The sequence below is a fragment of the Sphaerodactylus townsendi genome, linkage group LG10 (assembly GCF_021028975.2).
Source record: "Sphaerodactylus townsendi isolate TG3544 linkage group LG10, MPM_Stown_v2.3, whole genome shotgun sequence".
Classification (NCBI taxonomy): domain Eukaryota; kingdom Metazoa; phylum Chordata; class Lepidosauria; order Squamata; family Sphaerodactylidae; genus Sphaerodactylus; species Sphaerodactylus townsendi.
In genome coordinates this window covers 62,469,502-62,492,360 of record NC_059434.1, presented here as the reverse complement: position 1 = coordinate 62,492,360, position 22,859 = coordinate 62,469,502, and the positions used below count along the sequence as shown (strand labels likewise).

The 22,859-nt window shown below is 41.9% G+C and overlaps 1 long non-coding RNA gene across 1 annotated transcript in view; it reads right to left on the bottom strand.

Annotated features, from left to right (window-relative positions):
- Positions 1-2,929: 2,929 nt before the first annotated feature.
- The window catches only part of LOC125440299, a 30,660-nt gene continuing 10,730 nt past the window's right edge, over positions 2,930-22,859 (bottom strand). Inside the window, exon 3 of the long non-coding RNA XR_007245663.1 lies at positions 2,930-3,187. This is a non-coding gene — a long non-coding RNA (uncharacterized LOC125440299). The remainder of the gene's footprint in view (positions 3,188-22,859) is intronic.

Below are 22,859 nucleotides of genomic sequence, written 5' to 3'. Positions count from 1 at the left end.
GGGGAATGCAGTGGCGTAGTGCCCAGGGGGAGCTTCTTGCTCCAGGTGCACGCCAGTGTGTGGGCGTGGCATGGGTGTTCCGAGCCATTCCAGGGTGGGGGCGTGACAGGGGCGCAGGGCATACATGTGTTCTGGGCACAGTTCCCCCTCGCTATGGTTCTGCAGAAATATGTAGATTCCAACAAGCTAAAAAACAACTGCAGTGGTGGAAATGTAAGTAATGCTGGTAACAATATGAAGCAAGTCCTAAAGAAACCTGCACAATCATGGATGACACTTACCTTGGTCAGAGATTGCAGCACAGGAAGGAGATGGGGAGCAGGGAGCCTGGCTGGCCAGCCATGTGCTTCCTCAGGGATCAGGACTGTTGGCTGGCCGAGGAAGTGGGTCACAGGTGAGTAATGTCTGTGGCATGTTGGGGTTGGGGCCAGTAAACTGGTCTAATCCTTAAAGGGGCTCACACCAAGGCTTAGACCTCTCTTTCTTCTGGAGGGCCTGGAAGCTGCCCACCCTTTCCCCCTTGATGTTAAGCATTGCACAGAATTAGTTATTATGGTTCTATTGCCACAGTCAAGAGGTAAGTGCACTTGGGGGGGGGGAGAATGATCCCATTTTGGGGGAAGGTGGGCTTGCATGATGGCCTTCCCATCATCAGGGGATTACATATGGGTCACATATGAGGTGTAGGCAATAGCCACAGGACCAGGAAGACATTTAGGCTGTACACTACATATCTGGGTGGCAAGGTGGGCCTAACAGAGGCAGACGCTCACTCGGCTCCCCTATCCTTGCCACCCTGCAGGCTCACCCAGCAGGCAGGATGGGGGTATGTACATCAGTTTGACAATGGGTCATCCGATGCTGGGATCCACCCCCATACCATGTCTTAGCTCCTTTTTGCTTGTAATCGATAAAATGGTTGTGGCCTGTTTTAATGCCAGACATTATTGAATCCGTGGTTAGTGTACCACTGAGTGCCCTTCTCAGGTCCCACAATCATCATCCCACAAGCATCTGGTCTCTGTCAAGGGAGTGGATTTGGACTAACTTGACAATTTCCACTGATCACCTTTCTTGCTGCAGACCCTCACCCTTGCTGCAGACCTGCCATTCCTTGGGGTCCTCTATCCTCCAAGAGCAGCATTTTGGGGATATCAGAGGGCTTTCAGGGGAACAGGGAAGCAGGAAAATTCTATTCTGCCACTGGAAAATTTAGTTTAGAGGAAACCAATGTGTGTCTTCAGGAGTGGTGTAGGGATTTGCATTCTTCCAGGCTTAAAACACTGGGTTGTGGATTTGAACAGCAGTAGAATTGTGCTTTTTGTTCCACGGGCGTGTGTTATGAATGTAAATAGATGTACAATCAATTGAATTGTGGAAAGATCGCCATCAGCATCAATAAATTTTGAAGTCGAAATAACAACACAATGAGGCTGTGACTCCTGTCCAAAGCCAGCCTGAATTTAAGGAAACCAAATATAAACTTTCAGATGCACCAAAATTGGTTTACCCAATTGAGTCCACGGATGAGCTGAAACTTCAATTGAAATATTCCACCGGGTCCCCAGTTAATACTCTTCCAATACCCTTCACAATGTTGTCAGTTCTGAAATGATATGGTCTCACAGTGACTCCTTATACAAATGTTGATTATTTTGCCTGGCATTCAGAAAATTACAGGAAGTAAATTTGAAAATAATGATCACAGACCTGCTTTGGACTGATGAAATTGTACAAAATCGTAGAAAAAGCAAAATATTTTACTTCTAAAACTTGTAATTTGGAAAAAAAGGGGGGAAATTCTGAGTAAGGCTAAAAAAAACTCTCATAAGTTTAGGAATGAATGAAATATTTGAAGACCAGTATTGTTGTTACTCACTCAAAATGTATAGTATGAAACATTTTAAGCAAGATATTCTGCAGTAGGATTCCTCAACCTTTGTGACCCACTGGAATTCTGAGGGCCTGTTGCTAAATGGCTTCTACGGAAGGCGAAGCCAAACACAATGGGTCACTATCCACTCACCATAAGCCGCGGGGTCACCTCTTTAAAAGCCACGGGGGTCCTGGACGCTCCCCACATCTCCGGCGCTCACTGCGCGGCTGCCAGGGATTTACCTCTCTCCCGCCTCCTGGCTGCGCGGCAAATTAGCTCCGCTAAAAAGAGCAACTTTTTTAAAAACCCCGTGGGTGCCGCGGGGTTGTGGGGAACCTCGGCTGTTTGCGCGCGGCTGATTCGCTGTGACGCGCAGCTCACAGCCAATCAGGGAACAGGAAGCACCATCTTGTTAAGTGGGGGTGTCCCCGTCTAAAAGTGCGCTGTGAAGTGATGATCGTGAGACACGTGTCTACAACTCCAGTCGAAGTCACCGCTCTTCATGATCTCAACTTGTTCAAAGCCCGTGCCGGTGCGCAAATGGAAAATGTCGCCGGGCGCCGAAATGCGAATCGAGAGGGGGAAGTACAAGAGAGACGCAGGCAAGCGTCTGAAAGCGCTGGCTGCTGCTTTCACTTCCAAACACTGCTGATGACGTGTCTCCCCACAGAAAGCCGCCAGCCAACGATTCCTGCTGACGCCAGCATGTGCCGACGTGGCCTTTCCAATAGAGGAGCTGTTAGCGCCTCTTTGATGACGTTCACACTCACGCTCGTGCGAACCTATCATAAACAACCTCTTCCCAGCCAATCACACTGGAGACCCGCCCTCGGCTGGCCGCCACTTTCACGTAACTCATGACGCACACGTTCGACGGCCAATCGGAGCGCTCCATTCCCCTCATTGCAACGGAACTCCTGCTCTTTGCTGCCCGCGTTATTTCAAGAATTGCAAACGTGTGGGGGAACAAATGTCTCCGTGGTCAGAAGCCACGGAGGCTTTTCATTGCGGGGTCGCAGCGGCGTTGCAGTTTAGTGAGGTAAGTGGGTAGTGGCCAAATGCCTCCCTCCTTATTTTGGTAAATAATTTCAGAAGGAAAATAACAACAAACATTAGGGAATAAAAAGAAGAAATGACTGAAGGATGACTGTCAACTCTGTGTTGGAAAAATCATGATATTTGGGGGGCATGGAAGGGTAGAATGCCATAGAGTACAGAGTCCAAAGCAATTCCTCCTGAAGAAATGATCCGATCCCTGTAGTCTTGGGATCAGTTGTAATTCCGGCTCACCAGGAGGTTGGCAACCATACCCTAAGGAAGAAAGACACCATAAATTTAGATGCTTACTTGTCTTCCTGATCATCCAATGGCAGCTGCTCCTGTTGCATCTGTGGAAAACTCTTCTATTTGAATGAGAGCAGCCAGTAACAAGCCCTGCCTTACAAAGGCCCGCCCACTTTCTGAAAAGAAAGCCAAGTACTGGTTAGGGAAATACCTACAGCATTAGGTAAAGGTAGGCCTTTACTGTGCAAATACTGGGTCATTACTGATCCATGTGGTGATGTCACACTTTGTTTATGGGGTGATTTGCCATTGCCTTTCCCAGCCATCTATAGTTTATCCCCAGCAAGCTAGGTACTCTTACTGACTTCAGAAAGGTGGAAGGATGAGTCAATCTTGAGCCAGCTACTTGAAACCGACTTCTCTGGGGATCAAACCCAGGTCCTAAGCAGAGCTTTGACTCAGCATTGCAGCTTACCACTCTGTACTATGAATTTCCTGTGTACAGCACTACGGAAAGATAATTCCTGTGTATATTATAGACATATGCAACATATTTTCAAGGATATGTTTATTGTTTAATAGTTAATAATTTTGAAAAGATGAAAATCTATAATGTGTTTTTAGTGTTATAGTTTAACTTGATATCCAAATATGCTGGTAGTCTTAATAATACCATATGAAACTCTTTCTGTCCAAACTTGTTTTAATTTTGTTTACTACATATGTTTTGTAATTTTTGCTAATTTTTCTTAGCTTTCAGATGGCAAAGCTTAAGATATATTTGCTGAAGTAGCATAGGTTGAGGAGGTTTGCAGATCTCTCTCGAACATTAGGGATATTTGCAATTTTGCTTATAGCAAATTAAGGCATTTATACCTTTGAATTCCATAAACATGTCAAATATTATTTTGAATGATAAGGTACAGATGATGCATGTTATGTTGTTAAACAAGTAAAATTAGTTTATGTCTGATAGGATATTATGGGTCATAAGGTCATTCATTCCAGTCTTGGCCCATCAACACTGGCTCCTGATTTGTTTCTTTACCACTTCTGAAACCCTGCCTTCAAGGGTAGATAGGTGGCAACCTGAGAGAAAGCTTCTCAGTTGTGGTGTAAAAATTATGACACACTCTGTAAGGATTGCCAACTTCCAGGAGGGCCCTGGAGATCTCCCAAAATTATAACGTCTCTCCAGATTACAGAGATTAGTTCCGCTGGGAAAAAATGGCTGTTTTGGAAGATGTGCTGTATGACATTATACCCCATTGAGGTCACTCCTCTCTCCAAACCCCTCTCTCCCTACAATCAAATATCCTGGGATTTCCCAACCTGAAGTTGGCAACCCTATTCACTCTTCACGGATATTCATCTATCTGCAACCTGTGGCTCTCCAGATGTTCATGGACTGCAATCCCCGTCAGCCAATTCCCACAGCCCATTGGCCATGCTGGCAGGGGCTGATGGGAATTATAGTCCATGAACATCTGGAGAGCCACAGGTTGCAGACCCCTGATCTATCCCCTTCATCACTGTCTTCTGCGTGAAAACTTTTGCCTGTCATTTGTACAATTCCTCCCTCCTACCCTGTGTTTTAATGTCTGGTTTCCATGTTTAATTGGTTTAATTTTATACTTTTATAGTACTATGTTTTCAATTGTTAGCTGCTTTGATGGCCTTGATTGGGCAGCAATATGGGATATAAATTTTGCAAACAAACAAATAAAAGCCAGAATACAACATGTTTATTACAGCACTTTTTTGATGCTCTTCTGCTCCTCCTCAAGGTGTACACTGGAGCAATCTGGTGTCCCCCCGAGACAGGTCTGTGAATATTATATCTTCATACTATGGCCCCATCCATACATGCAGAATAATGCGCTTTCAATCCACTTTCAATTCACTTTGCAGCTGGATTTTACTGTGCGGAATAGCAAAATCCACTTCAAACAACTGTGAAAGTGGATTGAAAGTGCATTATTCTGCATGTGAGAACGGGGCTTTGGAGAGTGATCTGAAGCAGGTCTACTCAGAATCTTACTCAAGCCTGCCCATTGGAGCTGTCTCCCAGGAAAATGTTCTTAGGATCCAACTATAATTCTTCTTTCCTCTGCTCAGCAAGTTTTTTGAGCTTTGATTATTGAATAACTTTAACAAAGCAGTGGCGGGGGGGGGGGGGGGGGGGGGGAATGGAACCATTCATAATGTATCCCCTGGCATATGCCAGCTGAGAAGAGAAAAAGGGGCCTTATTAATCCTGACTCATGACCTAATTCGATGACCTGTGTGCTCTTGGGGACTTCATTCCCACCCACTTGGAAATCAATTTTTCTTGCTGAATGCCTCGTGATCATACAGAACGATGTGATCACATGATTTCAAAGGGCGCAGAAGTGATGTGTAAGGAATAGAAGCCAGCAACCCAAATGCCAAGTAAATAATAGAGAAGAAGTAAATGTGCTGCTGAGTGAGAAAGATAGGAGAGAGAAAAACACAGAACTCAGAGCCAGGAAATAGTTGCGAAACACCAGATCACTGAAATAACATTTGAAGATAATAAGAAATACCTGTATAAATGGGATTTGACTCAACTCAGCCGGGCCGTTTATAACATTGAAAGAGCGGCGAGCCTGTCTCAAGCCAATAGGAACGGAGAGGTCATGTTTAATATAATAATCAAGTAATCCACAGGCATTAAACCAAATGGCATACTCCAGATACACTTTCAAAGGAGAGGCAAGCAGTCATATTGAAATCAGATGCCATGTACACCACACATAATTTCTTCCCGCGCTGTATTTCCCGTGCTCTGCTTCTTTCTAGCTCTAGAGATACATCTGTTTCTTCTCCCTCCGTTGATATGATCCAGTTAAATACAAGCTTTGGAGACACTTGCATGAAACATTAGTGATGGCTTGATTTTTTCAGACCATAAATCTCACAGCGAGCCTCACTATGTAGGCCTCTGTTATGAGGTAATTTTTCCTCATGAAACCTTATTTTTTGCCTTTGCAGCTATCTTGAGACTCCTACTAACATAACACTGTCAAAATTGATCTCCATATAACACACTAAACAATTGTTTTCCCAGGACACTGAGGAAGATAGTAAAGAGGATTTGAAGAGAAAAGCTGCTAACTGAGGCCCTTCTGCATATCAGCAAGCAGCTCTGGCATAACTTGTGATCTCCAGAGAATGTAGGGCATAAGAGGCCCGAGGCTAAAAAAGCCTCCGAAGGCTTCACTGAGAACATTTCAAAACAGATGACTTCCTTTAAGCAAAACTTGGTCTACATGCACAGTGGAATAAGACAAGTAGTTTTTTGATATGAGAAAAGAGCAGTATGATTTCAGGATACCAGCTAGGAGAGTGGTGCTCTTCCAAGTAAAAACTTCTTCTAATTAAAACTGTAGACATCTGGAATTGCCCGCCTCCAGGTGACTGGAGTTCTGGAATTAAAATATATTTCCAGACAACAGATTGTTTCCCTTAAAGGAATCCAAGAATACAGCGGAAATGGAATGCCTAGCATGCCTACCAAAAGTAGATTCCCTAAGACTTCTGTTTCTTGGTGATGAGCTATAGAGAGTATGAGAAACTGTAGTCATTGTTAAGATGTTAGAGACTGGTTGGGGATTGGAAGAGTGAGGGAAGGGGAGGGGTTGGGGGAGCTGATATTTGACCTGGATGTCAAACCACAGGTGAGCTCCCCAATCCGTGTGCTCCCAGGCACCATCTCCAACTGTGACAAGGCCAATGTTATCCAGCAGGTGCAGGACCAGGGAAAATCGCCCACCACACTGCACACTCCTCCTCCCTTGCACCAACTTGGGAGCTGAGTTGACACAAGAGAGGAGGTATTTGAGGGGCGATTTTGCACCCCCCCTAAATGACAGGATGGCATGTGTCCAGGGACATGTGGCCCCTGTAAAAGTGACTCTCACAGCTGGAGCCTGCAGAACTTGTTCTCCCACATTTTATGGCATGTCACCACCATTGCTGGGTTTCATGGCTAAATATCTGAGTAATTTAATCAATCCACATCTCCGTAGATATTTTATGCTTGCTCGGCTTAATGTGCTACCGACTGCCCAAACAAGAGGCAGATATCATGGCATCCCACAGGAGAACAGGACTTGTTCCTGCGCAGCGGGCCTACCCGAAACAACTGAACACGTGCTCCTTCATTGTAAAGATTTGGCAGTCTATCGGTTGCTTTTTCTCGAGGCCATCTTGAAGAAATTTTCAGTTGAGATCAGACAAGGAAATAGTTTCATACTTGCTTAGTGACCATCATCCCAACACTACTGAATCAGTTGCCAGGTTTTTAACAAAGGCACTTGGATCACGGGTGAAACCTTTGTGTAAATTTTAGTCAATTGGTTTTAACATAATTTGTATTTTACCACTTTTTATATGCCATTAAAGGTATTGTATTTGTTGTTGTATTTGTTGACTCAGGAGGCCTGGTCTTCCTATATAAAATAATGGTTCTTTAAAATTTAAATGGATCCAGGCAAAGAAAACAGCTGTAAGGTATACCCTCCACTCAGTGGTGGGATTCAGCAGGTTCACACCACTTCGGCAGAACTGGTTGTTAAAATGGTGTTGTAAACAACCAGTAGTTAAATTATTTGAATCCCACCACCGGAACCGGTTGTTAAATTATTTGAATCCCACCACTGTCTCCAATCACTCCTGCTCTTCCAAAATGATCCTTGAATCCATTGTTGGGGATTATAATCTGAGGTTTGGGAATTAGGTAGGCTCAACTTGATATTCCAAATATCTGGCATGGTATTGGGTCAGAAATTTATGACTGCCCATGCCTACTTTTCAGTCTCAATCTGCTACATGTTTAGACCAGACTTAATGCTGCACCGTAGCTTGGTCCTAGTCCTGATTACTTGGAATTAAGCCTGAACAATTTTCTACTGTACGTCCAAATGAGTATTCTTACCCAGTATTTGCTTGTTCTAGTTAGGGATGAAGTTGCCTTATTTATGTGATTATGTTCCACCCTTTCCTCAAGGGAATTTACAGAAGATATGTAGACATCAATACTAACTAGAAGCACATATGAAAATTAACAACAGCCTGCAGTAAAAATTCTGACTAAACAGCCCAAACACCTAATTAATATCTACCAGTTCTGTTTACCAGTTCTATTCTGACCTTCCCATGTAGTGTTTCTTGTCTAATGGGATTTGTGTAAAAATTAGCTTATGGGGGAAGTGGGAAGAAAAAGATCCAACAGCAACTGATAACACGGTGTCTCATGTTCTGAACCATCTGAATTAATTAGGTTAATGCAATTCAAATCTTGAAAAAAATTTGAGAAGCAGACAGAGATCTGTCTCCTCTTAGGTCTCCAAAATATTTTTCTTTAAAAAAAATCTTATTCTTCTTCCACTCCTTTTTATTATGGCAGAAGGAAGTCATTTTTCATTTTTAAAAAGTTGTAATATTTTAGTATTCAGGCCTTCAGGGTAATAATTGCCACTTTTCCCTGATGCTCTTTGACGATATTGATATATCCGTCTGCTGCTTGAAGCATATAACAATAGTGCTACATCAATTGTTTAGTTGCATGTTTGTTTCCAGGCCAAGTTATGTTTCAAGTACTTCCCAGCCTGGGACCCTCTTACCTCTGGAAGTGGGAATTGTAATTATCTGAGGCAGAACTAATGTTTCAAACAGAGAACTTAGGATATTTTAAACATAACACAGAATTGATATAGGCTTGTCACATAAGACCCACATTTGTCATCCCAAAAGGAGCAAGTTTTGTAGCAGATACAGTGTTACTGACCACAGGACAGCATCTTCCTAGATGTGTAGTTAGACTTTGTTATCTGTTGTTCCTGCCACTGATTGCCTGTCAATCCACATCTACATTTCTGCGCGCACGCACGCACGCACACACACACATACACACACACACTACACATTTGCACTTTTGTGTATAATGAAGGGTCTGGATTATATTGCCCAAATTGCCTTTGACAAGGAGTACACCATTACAAAAATTCCAAAATTGTTTTGGAAAAAAACCAACAAGGCCATTCGCATTATTATTATCTCAACATATTCCATTCTTTTTTACTGCAGTGCCAGAAATCATGTAACTAAGATTAGTAATGGATTTTATTTTAAAAAATAAACTGTTTTTAAAACACACCAGGCTGTAATTGGACTGATCTGAGCAAATTCAATTCAAGAAGCCCAAAACAGGCCATTTTACATTTTGAGATTTATAGTTAAGGTCTAAAAAAATAAACAACATTAAAGCAATTCTTTCTTGACTCCTGCACAACCATTACATTAGCTGAATGATAATATTGAAGGACTGTAAAACAGTTTATTTGCTTATTGAGGAAATGGCCCAGTCAGTCCCCTGTACACACAATTAAATGATGTATTACAGTGCAGTCCTAGAAAGAATTATACCCTTCTAAGACCATTGACTTCAGTGGATTTAGAAGGGCTTCCTAAATGAATAACATAGGACATCTTCTGAGTAGACATTAGGAGTATTTACAAAGTTTCTTATCTTAGAAGCAGGAGGACTGAGAGAATAGACAGGGAGGACAGAATGGGGCAGTCAGTAATTTTTGGAGTAGTCTGAAAATGTCCGGATAATTTTTCATTAAAAGGAAATTATTGTGTAACAGTTTCATAGCTGAGAGAGAGGTGGATTCTGCATGGGCCAAAAACAGTGATGTGAAAGTGGTGTGAAAATGGTATAAACCCTTTCACACCATTTTAAACAATTTCACACTGTTTTCACACCACTGTTTTTGGCCCATGCAGAATTTGCCAGAGTGATGCAGTGAATGGAGTGTTGGACTGGGTTGCCCTGCTGTGATGGACAGCTGCAGTTTAAGGAGTTGCCCTGAACTTAGAACTTTTTGGCCCTTTCTGCACGGGCCATTTACAGCGGCCTAGGGACGGCAAAACGCTGTCCCCAGGCAGCTGTTCACACAGGAGGTGCTGCTGAATCGCAGCAGCGCTGTCCTGGCCGCCCAGGAGCGGCGTGAAGCTGCTCCTAATAACTTCACTCATTGAGCGAAGTTATTCTAAAACACCGTCTTCCCATTGGCGCGGTGCGAACTGCACTGCTGGGAAGACGGCGCTTTCCCCATCCCCTCCACTCACCTCATCCTCCAGCGTGCTCTGGAGGCTGTCAGGGCCCCACCCACGCTGCCCTCCGACCTCCAGGGGTTGGAGGGCAGCAAGGGCAGGTCCCTGACGGCCTCCAGAGCAACGCTGGAGGACGAGGTGAGTGGGGGGGACGCAGAAGAAGTGGCTCTGAGCGAAGCTACCTCTTCTGCACTGGCTTCTGCGGGGCCACTCGCACGCTCCCGTGCGAATGGCCCTCACTTATCTACTGGCATAATTTCTGCTGGTGGAGAGGCGCCCTTTCCGCTGTGCGGAAAGGACCTTTGATTGATAGAGAGTTTGAAGAGAATTCTGAGAATGTCTGTTGGAGAGTTCTGACAGTTGAGAACTGACAGTTGACTGAGAGATGAACAGACAGCTGTGTGAGCTGCAAGCTGTCTGGTGGAAGATTCTCCTCTGGTGTGAAAAGGAACACATTTGGGTTTTGGATTGGGAAATAGCTCTGGTGACTGACCCCAGGCCAGTTTAAAAGAAAAACTGGGCAAGTATGTTAATGCTCCTGAATGCTCCAACTAAAGAACCACTGCGTATGAGAAGCCTAAGTTTAAGAAATATACTAGTGATTGCCAAGAGAAATTTTTCTCTGTAGAAAATAAAAGTCTAGCAACTTGCATGTGAATCATCTTGATACATTTGGAATTACAGTGTATTACTTGAACAAACCGCTTCCGTTATTCTGTTACAAACCACATCCTTGCTAGGAAGTTTTGCTATCCTGACTTTTAAATTCCCCCAAAAGAGACAAATAAAACCATTTTAAAGAAGAAGAAGAAGAAGAAGAAGACGACGACGATGAAGAGTTGGATTTATATCCCCCCTTTCTCTCCTGTAAGGAGACTCAAAGGGGCTTACATACTCCTTTCCCTTCCTTACATATTCCTTTCCCTATCCTGTGAGGTAGGTGGGGCTGAGAGAGCTCAGAAGAACTGTGATTAGTCTAAGATCACCCAGCTAGCATGTGTGGGAGTGCACAGGCTAATCTGAATCCCCAGATAAGCCTCCACATCTCAAGCAGCAGAGCAGGGAATCAAACCCAGTTCCTTCAGATTAGAGTACACCTGTTCTTAACTACTAAGCCATTGCTGCTCCATCATAATTATAAGGGATCCTTTATAATTTGTGGCAATGGTATCAAAACAAGTTATAAGTCTCAACAGAGAACAAAATGATTTTTTTAAATGAAAAAAGGAGGAGTTCCATTATATCTGCATACAGGGGAACTTCTCACCAGCCATCCCTCGCACATCTGTTCCAAATGTGTGCTGACCTTCATGGACAACTTTTTTTTGCAATGGCCTAAGGAAAGCGGGAGATTTCACATGGGTAGGTTGCTCTGCAAATGCCTCCACTGGCATGGGGGGGGGGCGCTCCAGAGACATTCCCAGAAGTGGAGCCAACTATAAGCCATTTAAAGCAAACTCATGGACAATAAAACAGACCTCATACCAGAAGCAGACCATAAAATGGCTGGAAAGATAACATCGCCAGTTAAAAGCTTATGTAAGAAGAAATGTTTGTGCCTGGTACCTAGCAGATAGTAAGGTACTGCAATTTCTGGAATGCCCCCTCCCAGCAGGGCAGATTTACACTACCAAAAAGTGTGGCATAAGTCACTTTATACTGGAGGAGTAAAGGTTTTCCTCTTTTCCCCTGGTGCCTGTGCCTCTTTGGAGGCAGTGCGGCAGCACCGCTCCCGGCCACTGTTCTACAGCTCCCTTTGAATTGGCCTGCCCGAGGAGAAGCTTTACAGCTACCCAGCTGATTGTTATTCAAGAAAATGATAACAGATATATTGGATACAGTATTTTAACTCAACCATCAATATGACTAGCAAAGAATCATAAATACCGGGTAACCAAAAAGGAGAGCAGAACTGACCCATTCATAGTGCACATCCAGAAGTGTGTAACGGTATAGATGGTTGGACCTGTTCCATGTGTGTACCATTTCTGTTTATAGATCATGTTCCTAAATAAAAAATAAGTTTAACATCCATGGGAAAACATGAAACACTGTGTCAGAGAACTTAATCTCAGTCTGGAAAAGAGTCATTAAATGTAACCGAAGAATATGCTTGCACGATTTAGGAAAGACTTTCAATCTGTGAAAACCATTTGGAGTCACTATAGAATTGATAAATGGACCAACTCTTATCCACAATCAACACAATAATCCTAAAAAGCAACAACATTAAGCCCTTTTTGGCAAACAAATCACTTTTGAAGGGACTTTTAGAGAGGCTTTAGATTTTTACAAAAAGGGGAAAGACAACATTGGAAGTAATGCTTTGAAGAGAATATTCCTCCTGACTAATGAAAGTAAAAGAGAGTTGCAGTGTTAACTCTTGGAAACTAATTTTGACAAGGGCTCGTGCTAAATGCTTTTTAATTTCTATTTTAGCCACACATCATCCTTTGCATTTTCCCAATTCAGCCTATAGCAGGTTGTTAAGAAGTCTTCACATGAGCAAGGAGGTTATAAGTGATCTATTACTAGAGATGGTGGAATTTGTTAGGAAAGCAACCAGGGCTGAGAATTAATGTGAAAGAGACCAGAAAGCACAGCCTAACTAGGAGCTAAGAAGAAATCTCTTTGGAATTCTATAGAAGAAGAAGAAGAAGAAGAAGAAGAAGAAGAAGAAGAAGAAGAAGAAGAAGAAGAAGAGGAGTTTGAATTTATATCCCCCATTTCTCAAAGGGGCTTACAATCTCCTTGCCCTTCCCCCCTCACAACAAACACCCTGTGAGGTGGGTGGGGCTGAGAGAGCTCTGGAAAGCTGTGACTAGCCCAAGGTCACCCAGCTGGCGTGTGTGGGAGTGCACAGGCTAATCTGAATTCTCCAGATAAGCCTCCACAGCTCAAGCAGCAGAGCTGGGAATCAAACCCGGTTCCTCCAGATCAGAGTGCATCTGCTCTTAACCTCCTATGCCACTGCTGCACCCTATTAGACCTTTCTAATAGCCGGGTTTCCTTTCTCCCCAGGAGAAAACAACAACATTTTGAGTTTCTCCATGTGGTTAAGTGCATTGTGACTTCATTCTGCAAGTGCTGAAGCTGTTACACAGATAACATGGCAGATTGTCCATGTTTTACAGGTGTACTGGCTGTTTAATTGCCAGGAAAATTTCCCATGGACCACTGTTTAAGAGGGCTGCTGAGAATAACAAGCAGGTAAAGCCAAGCCCCAGGAGCTCCAAAAGCTACTTGGCTCAGACTTTTAAGTAGCAATGGCGATCAGTCTCAACTCATCAGTAGCCTCCTGCCAACCTTTCATACTGTCAACAGTTTGTGAGAGGAAGCCATGGGTTGGCAAGCTGAGTTGATTGGCCCAGAAGTAACATGTAATCCCATTGGCGCTAATCAGCTTGGCTTGGTCCAGGGCCATGTAAACCTTACAGTCTGCTCCTGCCATACTTAATTTGGTTATCTGAGAATTTTTAGGGTTGCAATTTTGTGTTCCACATTGTCTTCCACAAACATGAAATGTACCCCAAGGATAACAAAAATTAGATGGGTGTCAGTTTAGAATGTAAGGATCTGGAGACAATTGGCATATCAGAATTAGTTTTGATTTCTGGAACCCACAGAAATCAGCATTAAAGTTAGGATTCAGAATTTAAGAGTTGCAAATGTGGTTTAATAAAGCAGCTGCTGCTCTGAAAACCAAGGGTACATGTTCTCAGTCTTGTGTGAGTTCTGAAAATTAGATCTTCAGATATTTGATGTAGTTTTTGACTGAGCATATATGGTATGTCATACATTCTAGGTGAAATCCCTCTCCAAATTTCCCCCTCCACAGGCACTGCCTCAAGTCTAGGAATTTCTCAGGCTGGAGTTGGCAACCCAAAAATTATTCTAATCCACTAGAAAATCTGCAATTTAATAACATCACAACAACTTTGTCTGTGTTAAACTTTTAAAATGTTTCTTTCTATATTTCTTTAGAGAAAACTTAGCAAATATTTTATTAAGAAAATATTTGCTAGTAGTTTATGGCATCACAGATTGAAATAACTGGTATTAGTTATCTGATCATGCTCTCAAAAGATACTGTGATCACTGGCTAATGTTCAGAAGCCATTGCATTGAAAACCTTTCTTGATTTCCACCTCTTTGTTTTGGGGCTTGATTGGTATATGGAAACAAGATAATAATTCCAGTCTACCAGTGTGGTCAAGAATATAATTCTGAATTTTGGATGAACAAAAAATGGTTGGTACTCTTTTTAACATGTAAAGTGAGGGAGCTGGTGAAGTTGGACATTGCGGTTGGACTCTTGAAGTGCTTTGTGAACAGGAAGATTCCAGTTTTCTGCAAACTATTTCAGGAAGCTGATTAATTTAGGAACCTGCCTTGAGGTTTTTGATCTTTCTCATCTCATCCTTTACTTTCACTCAGCGAAAAAGCTGCCTTTCCCCTTCTGCAGCACAAATAATTCTTTTCAAATCCCAAGCTTTCAAAATCTGGAGAGTAAACTGGCCACACTGGATATAGGGATGAGATTAATTTATGTATGATCTCCTGAGTCTAATGCCACATCTATCAGTCTTGATACCCCCATCAACTTAAGAGAGCAATATTGTTTTCCCACAAGCTCCTTTGGAGCACCTGAACATTGTTAGAACAGAAGAGGGAAATAGTACGAACTTGAAACAGATCAAGAAAGGAAGGAAGGCCAGTACTGTTTAGTTAGCTTAGCCTTATTCATTAAAATCATCAATATCAGTTCCTCCTAAAGCAAAATATGAATGTATTGAGCACCACTAAACCAGTGTTTGCCAGACCAGTGTTTGTCAGTAGAAATAAGCACTGGTTCAGAAAAAAGTACTGGATACTGTAGATAGGTACCTTTGGATGACATAGTTAAGGTGCTTTATGGACCTGTTATTCTGAAACTGAAGTTTTCTTTATTCATCATGCCTTCATGAATCTAATACCTGTTTAAAACTGTCTATGGTCATGGTCATCACTAGATTACTATATTTTCTTCTACGACCCTGTATTGATGGCATAAATGCCTCCTTAGCAAGGGGGAGTGGAACTGAGCATAGATGCTAAGGAGGTTGTGAAAGATAGCTTTGGCAGTTTCAAGATGGTTGATGCTGTTGAAAATACATTAAGAAACTAAATGTTTTGGTCAAAATGTAGTTACAGGTAATATACTCATTAACCAAATGCAGGCTATTTTTTAATGAAATGTCTGATACATTTTGTGACACTGTCTGCTAAATCCCTATAATTAGCATGGGCCCCTGTTGAATGTCATGGGGGTATTTGATGAAATAGGGCATGAACTCTGTAGCAACACTCAGGGGCTCTGTAATGCTATCCAGCATGACTTTTGGAATTTAACTATTAGATAGGGTTTCCTTATCTAGGAAACACAGGAGAGAAAGGCATTTGTCCAGTCTAATGACCCCTGTTAACAGATTTATTCCCCTCCCTCAATACAGTCCCTGTCCCCTCTGCTGCACACCAGAAACATACATTACTTGAGATAATCAAATACAATTTCTAAAAGCCAGTAAGAGGCATTTAGGAAAATAGCCTCCTTTAATTTGGTCATATTTCATGGTTGATCATGGTTAGCACATGAGTGGGAGAAAATTTGATTTAAGGAATGATTGCTTGATGCACATATATTATATCTCCATCTGAATACCAAATTGCAGCCATTTTGATATGTGATTTAATATATTTCCTGTGTTGTGAATTTCAGTAGATAACATCTTCATAAGGCTTCATCAAGGCCAAGAAGGGACTGGTGATTATGGAAAGTGCTGTCAAGTTGCATCAGACTTATGATGATCCCATAGGGTTTTTAAGGCAAGAGACATTCAGAAGTAGTTTGCTATTGCCGGCCTCTGGGTTTCTTTGGTGGTCTCCCATCCAAATACTAACCAGGACCACCCTGCTTAGCTTCCAAAATCTGATGACATTAGGCTGGTCTGGCTACATTAGTGTAGCAGCTCAAGGCTACAGTTCATTTTCAGAGGACATGCATTGTGCACAAAATAAGAAGGTCCAGTCTGTGGCATCTTCAGTTAAAAAGATCTCTGGGAACTGGGCTGTGAAATATTTTTGTCTGAATCTTTGGCAGCCAGCATAAAGAGAACTGGGCTAGATAAACCAACAGAGTGATGCTATATGCGGGTTAATATTTTCCTGACATATGCACGCAGTAGATTGAGAACGTTTCAGGTGCAGTGGAATAGCAACCTAGAGATAATTCATGACTTGGAAAACGTTCAGAGAAGATTGTCCAGCAATAAGTGCAAATATATTGTTTATTTATTTATTTAGACTACTATGCCACCTCTTCAAAGTGTTGCTGGAGCTGGCTTAAAATTAAATGATGAATTATAAATACAAAACAATAAACCATTTAAAGCAAGCCCATGGACGAAGAGGCCTCATACCAGAAGCAAACCATAAAATGGCTGGAAAGAGAACATTTCCAATTAAAAGCTTGGGTAAACAGAAATGTTTGTGCCTGACACCTAGCAGGCAAGAGGCAAGGAAGCACTAGAAAATACTCTGTCTCTAGTCACCCCCTGTCTCACCTCTGATGATGGAGGCATAGAGAGTAGGGCTTGAAAGGCAGATCTTAACTAGTGGGCTGGCAGAATATTAGCAAGAGAACTTTAAAAAAACCTAAACTGTGATCTGTGTGCACCAGATGAATTTCCTTTGAAATGGCAACATTTAGTCAACTGTTTAATCAACTAATTAAAAATCTTTTTATTAGAAAGTTGTTCCTTTAGAAAGCAGCATTTTTGTAAAAAAAATGGTTGGTTATATTAAATATTCTACTTAAAAAAATTAAAACTCTCGCTTTAAAATGGTTGATTATATTTATCCTCCATTTTAAAATCAATGCTGATCTTCACAGAGGGAACACTGCTTCTGAGATGGTGCTTGTTATGGCAAGAGTGCATTGTTAAAAGAATTCTTTTTTTCTTTGGGACTATTCTTTTATTCGGATTTTATCAGTTTATTTAGGAGATTTATTTATTTAGGAGATTTTTGGTTGATTTATCAACACAATCAGTAAAGATTTATTTAATTGGATAGTTGCGTTAATTTCCTCTACTGCAACATCTTTATACTAATGAGGTATGACTATCTGAAATGGGAGAAGATCTCAGTTCCTATTTAGTAGCACTTGGCATCAGGAAGCAAAGCCATCGTCATCCCTTGAACAACTCAAGGCCCATCTGTGATAGCTTAGAAAGAGGATTATGCACATACTAACAGCTTAGTTGTTTTGCACATTTTTGCATTTCTTGTAACTTCTGGTGGGGAACCTGTGCACACTAGAATGTCCTTTCGATTTTGCTTTCTAGGTTGCACTGAGAACTTAAACACAGGGTTCATATTACAAGATGAGAATCTCAAAGGCACTTGCTGTCCCCCATAGGTTGGGTCCTATAGAGCATGCCCATAAGGGTGCACATGGATGTGCAATTTCCTAGTCTTTCCTTTGCCTTAGAATAATGTTTCCATAGATCATCTGTCACCAAAAGAATTCGATCTTCCAATTGCAGAGAGATAGTAGAAAAGGTCCTGTTGTTACTGGCAATTGAACACAAACATATTTCTGATTCTATCTCCTGTATTTTTCATCCAGTTTGGATGAATTAATAGGGACTGTATATCTCGCCCAAGGGATAATCTCAGCCAAATGATAGAGAATAGGAAAAAGGGTTCCAGTTTCATAGGTATTCTGAAAAATGTGGAAGATCTGGAATAAAAAAAATTGCTTCTACAATTTATTAGGATGTGGATTTGTATCCCCAAGAAGGTTCTTGAGTAAGTTAGAAGCGTTCAATCAATTGTAAATATAAAACAGATCTTTCATTTCTAGTTTGGAAGGTCTAAAGGAGAAGGGTCCATTATACATGGAATACCTTGGGGCTTTTCACTGTGCAGTGGGCTTGTAGTTGGGGGATCTCCTCATATTTGTTTACTCGTGAGGAGGTAACCCACAGCATGCAGTGCAGTTTGTCTGCTGAACTCTGCTAGGCCTCTGTTTCTCCCAGTTGTCTTAACTCAATCTGCAACAACCTTAAAGCCTTTGGCCTTGAGTAATTTAGCCAGTAAAAGAGAAGCCCAGGATATGCATCTTTCTTTCTGTCTAGCTCTTTTTGCACATGCAGAATAATGCACTTTCAAACTGCTTTCAGTGCTCTTTGAAGCTGTGTGGAATAGCAAAATCCATTTGCAAATAGTTGTGAAAGTGGTTTGAAACGCATTATTTTGTCTGTGCAGAAGGGGCCTATGTATTTTTCTGGGAAGGGTAGGTGTGAATTAAATTGTACCCTTGCAATCTACTTTGTGTCTAGACTGGAGAAAAAAGTGGAGATAAAAATATTCATAGATAATTACAAATGCTGTGCAGTTTTCATACAAAATTAAGGTGACCAGCCATCCCGCTTTTGGCGGGACACTCATGCTTTTCCGCAATGTGTCCCGCGTCCCGCTGGGTTTTAAAATTGTCCTGATTAGGCAATGCGCTCCTGCGGCCCCGTGCACCTCCTGCGCTGCCGCACTGCCTTCTGGGGTGCTTCCCTGTTTCCTGACCGGGGAGCGCCGCAAAAGGCAGTGTGCTCCTGCGGCCGCGCACGCCCCGCATTACAGGAGTAAAAATCTGGTCACCTTACACAAAATGCATGTGTACAATTTACATATATTGTTACAGGAAAAAAGTTGGTGTGAGGAAACAGAAAATGATGTGAAAATGAAGAATCACAGGTTTAATTTGCATGCAGTGAAATCAAAAGGGGGAATAAGAAATCTGAAATCATCCCTTTTATGATCTGTTCAGGATGCTGCTTGTGTGAGTTCCAGGGCTTTCACAGGAGTGGTTCAAATGGTTTGTGCCATCTGTCAGCACAAAATGCTTACTTAAAACCTAGGTTTTAAACCTTGCTTAAAAAGGAGATGAAAGTTGCCTATTTTACTAAGGACTTATTCCAAGATTAAACGTAGCCTCAAAACAAATAACTCCTGTGAGTTTATGCTAACTATTCTAATTAATCTTCATGTTTGATCTTTGTGATAGTATATGAACTAATTTGGGATTAAAAGATTACAAGTAACATTTTGAGCTGAAAGCTGTAACATGCCTCATGTCAACACAGCAGTGACAGAATTAACCCCAGAAGCCCTTTTGATTCTGCACTCTTGATGCTGCTACTTGAGCAGAGTTAAGGTGACCTATTAATGAGGGCACTATAAAGTGCTAAAACTGAAGCACTGGCAAGAAACGAGAGCATCAAAAGTCAGGCACTTTGGGTTTTGCATCTCACAATGGTTCCATAGTAAACTGTTACACATTTCAAATACAGGTCCTGGAGAAAATGCCAGCTCGCACATTTTCTGTTTATTTTAAATCTTATGAGCTTGGAGTCAAAGAGGCTCTTGTATGAACAGAAGGCCCCCGTGATTGCACAAGAGGATGGTCACTTATGTCACCACTTGCAGGTTGTATTTCCTTTGCTGCACCACACAACATTCTGGAGGGCGCCCCAACTCTATGAAGTGGCTTTGGGGTCAACGAGAGAATATAGTGACATGAAGGGGAAAAACTCACTGTACAAACAGAACTCCATTGCTTCTGTGAATCTATGCCAGTGTTTTTATGACTCAACTATTGACTGTAATATCCTCACACTTGACAATAAAAGGAATACTAAACTTTTATTCATGCCTAAGATATAGTATTTGCTAGTGTAGAGAAACCTTATTTTCATGAGTGTCATTTCAGCGCAGAAAGATCCCAGTAAAGGGCTGAGGGAGGAGACTGTTGGATATATTTACAATTGAATTGCTAAGAAGCATTGAATATTTGTTGTGGATAATTTTTGAAGTAACTATAGTAAAAAGGAAGGTAGGTTTTAACTGTAACTATAGTCTGCTATCAAGATAATGTGACCTCGATATTACAAAAATTATACTGGTTACTGATCCACTCCAGAACCTGATTCAAGATCTGGATTTTGATCTTTAAAGCCCTTCATGACTTGGGGCCAGGTTACCTAAATGACTGTTTTCTCCCATATCTTCCTGCCCAGGAATTAAGATCACAGGGAAAGGCCCTTCTGTCTTTCCCACCAATCAAAGAAGCTTGTGTAGTGGGTATCCAAGAGAGGGCTTTTTTAGTGGATGGGAGGTGCTCCTGACTCCCTCACTTTTGATTGTTAGCGGGCAGTTGAACTGCATTTGGTTAAGTTTAGTTTAAGTTTGGTCAAGTTTAGTAGCCTTGAATAGTGATTTAAATTTTGGTTTTATATTTTTAATATATTTTAAATGTTTAAAGGAAGAAAGCTAACCGACTGACCGACCGACCGACCGACCGACCGACCGACCGACCGACAGACAGACAAGTGGCTGTTGTGGTTGTACCAGACTGTACGACTGTGGTCTGGTAGTTTTTGTTCCTAACATTTTGCCTACATTCATAGCTGGCATCTTCAGAGGCATGTCATGATAAGATGTGTTTCTCTCCATGACACAGAAATACATCTTACCATGATATACCTCTGAAGAGACCATAGATGTGGATGAAATGTTAAGAGCAAAAACTACCAGACCACAGCCACATAGCCTGGAAAACCAACAAAAGCCAGTTGATTCTGGCCATGAAAACATTTGACAAACCATAGAGTTTTGGCAGATCCTCACATGTCACCCCTGATGTTCTGTCATCACTTCTCTTCCCCCACAGTCTTCCCAGTAAGCTGCCAGTTGTGGCTGGGAACTATACTATAATTTTATCACCTCCTAGTATAATACCAAATCACCACTTTTTTTAAAAAAAGAGGAAAGAAATTTGTTCCTTGGCAAGCCTAACTAATACATGGGTCCATTTAACCATTTATAGCTATACTTTATAGAACCAGAAAGATCTAGGCACTTCTGAAGAATGCCTCCACCCCATGGTTCCACGCTGGCATTATACATCTGGAGTCTTTATGCAGAGCTAAAACACGAGTTCCATATTTTAAGACAAATTTCATTAGGCAAAAAGTGGATATATATTTGCTTGTGCTTCATTGCCCACAAATTGGGGTAAAAAAGACAGGATGCTGAAAGGTCTTCTCAGTGTTCTTAAAAGGATAATAGGTTCCATGTTGGCTCTTGATTCATATTGGACTGTGGGTGAGGGGGAGGCTGCAATCCTTCTCCTACCTTGTGTTTTCATCAAATTAAATTCATTTAAATCCCTGCCATACTGTTAGCATTGGGGGGTGGAGGACAAGAGCACAGAGAGAGTGCCTGCCTTTTTTGCTTTTAAGAGCTAACTCTGCAGTTCACATGCAAAACCATTTACAAAACCAAGCTGCTTAGCTCCTTTCCGAATTAGTGCCCCATGCAGCAGCTATTAACTTAAAAAACAAAACAAAGCACTGCTGGAAAGACCCAACCACGATCCCTTAGCTTCTAATCAGTTTTGGTCTTTAATTGACCCATGTATGTTCAGGGTTAGTGTAAGGCAAACCAATTTGCAGTGTCACAAATTTTATATATTTTCTTTTATTTCCCTTTGTAGTTTTCTGTTTCATTGCTACTGTCTGTAACTTCAAACCTAGCATATTTTTTAAAATGTTTGACATCATGTTTGCTCCAGTAGGAAAGCCAGGAGGTGTGGGTCAACATTGCTTGCCTTTGTACATCTGAAGAACAATCCTGAAATTGTATTGTCGAAGGCTTTCACGGCCGGAATCATTTGGGTGCTGTGTGGTTTCCGGGCTGTATGGCCGTGTTCTAGCAGCATTCTCTCCTGACGTTTCGCCTGCATCTGTGGCTGGCATCTTCAGATGCCAGCCACAGATGCAGGCGAAACGTCAGGAGAGAATGCTGCTAGAACACGGCCATACAGCCCGGAAACCACACAGCACCCAAATCCTGAAATTTTTAGCACCTCCCTTCCTGCCCTTTTCTCTTCAAATTTCTCTCTGATTTAAACAAAATTGTTCCAAACAGATTTCAAGGTTCTAAAAAAAGAGAAAAGAAATAGATTGTTGTTTTTCAGGGAGAAACAGGGTAAAGACAAATTAAGAGAATTCTGTTATAACAACACTGCTTTTATTCCAGTCCCAAGTGATTATTAGCTGTTTTCCCCGCAGACAAAATTTCCTGGGATAGACCTGGGATCATATATCCCAGGGTGTTTTTATTCCGGTTTCTCCCTTCGCACGGCTGCCCGTCAGCGCATTCTGGCTGGGAGGAAGAACTCCAGTGAAATATGCACGAGCCTCCAGTTTATTTTCATTTTCCACATGAACATTTAGTTTGCGTATGTTTACGTAGTTTATGTAGAGTCCGTTTTTCTGATGTTCTGATTGGCAGCAGCTAAGGGGCGGGGAAAGCAGGCGGCAAAGCCAGAAAAATCGACCCGTCTCTTGTGGTATTTGCATAAGAGCGGGTCGGCGCGGGCTTTTTCAAAGGAACCACCAATTTTATCATTTTTTGAAAGCTGTGGGATAAGGCAAATCTCGCAGGGTGGGCTCGA